Below are 1,007 nucleotides of genomic sequence, written 5' to 3'. Positions count from 1 at the left end.
AATAAAATCTAAGATTCTGGGATAAATGGAGAGAAAGTGTTTTATGCATGTATAAACACACAATGAAGAAAAAAAACCAATTTTTGGACTAGATTTTGGAAGTATAAATTGTGAGTGATATATAAATTAAATTTTAGCTCAGAGTAGGACCTCATAGGGAAGTTGGAGGGTTTGGGAGGAGCCAATGATCTTTTGAGGTAGTTTGGGAATCGAAAGATGTTTCTGATACTAAAATACACAAGAGATTGTTAGAAAATATGGCCTACCATTTTGTAAAGATAGAACTCCAAATCTAATTGGTATGTAAAATTTAAAAAGTGATAGTCAGCAACTTAAATGGCTTATTGTATATGAGGAATTATGTGATGGAGTTATACCCATTTCTAATGTACTAATGATGGCTTAATGTTGAAATATTATGAATGAAACATTTACAAATAATTATAATATAATATAATAATAATAAATGAGTGAGGAGGGAGTGTATATTTTTAAAAAAATTGGACCATTTCTTGATTTATCCATATTATCCTTGCACAGAGGTCATGCTAATCTTCTCTGTATCATTCCAATTTTATTGGATGTGTATGAGGGCACAACCCAAGAAAAAATAAATGCAACAAGAAAAGAAAAATGTTATTATCAGAGATGATATGCTATTACATTTAGTATATCAAAAATAGACTCAACTACATGCCCTATGGGCTTACATTGTTATCAAATTCTAGAGAAAAACCCTTCTCACAGTACCTTCTCCCAAACTCCAAAAAATTTCCTCTACAATGCAAGAAATGACTTTAAGTAACCCGAATTAGGTTTAGGGTTAGGAATAAATTTTAGAATATTTCATTTGGCATCCACCATCAAAGCACAAGGTTCTATAAAACACATCATAAATCAGTGCAAAATTTGAAGAATCCAAAAATGGTTGTCTAACTTCTAGGAGGCATAACTTTTGATCCGAGACTCCGATTGACAAATAATTTACATTTTTGGAAAGATATCCA

At 30.8% G+C, this 1,007-nt stretch overlaps 1 non-coding gene across 1 annotated transcript; it reads right to left on the bottom strand.

The window, feature by feature from the left end:
- Window positions 1-494: 494 nt before the first annotated feature.
- On the bottom strand, window positions 495-599 carry LOC149536456 (U6 spliceosomal RNA). The gene has a single exon (XR_016358283.1). It is a non-coding gene; the product is annotated as a U6 spliceosomal RNA (small nuclear RNA).
- Window positions 600-1,007: the final 408 nt, after the last annotated feature.

Source organism: Cupressus sempervirens, chromosome 10, assembly GCF_028749045.1.
Source record: "Cupressus sempervirens isolate cs-2001-9-10 chromosome 10, ASM2874904v1, whole genome shotgun sequence".
In the NCBI taxonomy this organism is placed as follows: Eukaryota; Viridiplantae; Streptophyta; class Pinopsida; order Cupressales; family Cupressaceae; genus Cupressus; species Cupressus sempervirens.
The sequence above is the reverse complement of the archived record's forward strand: the minus strand, read 5'-3'. Positions and strand labels throughout refer to the sequence as shown.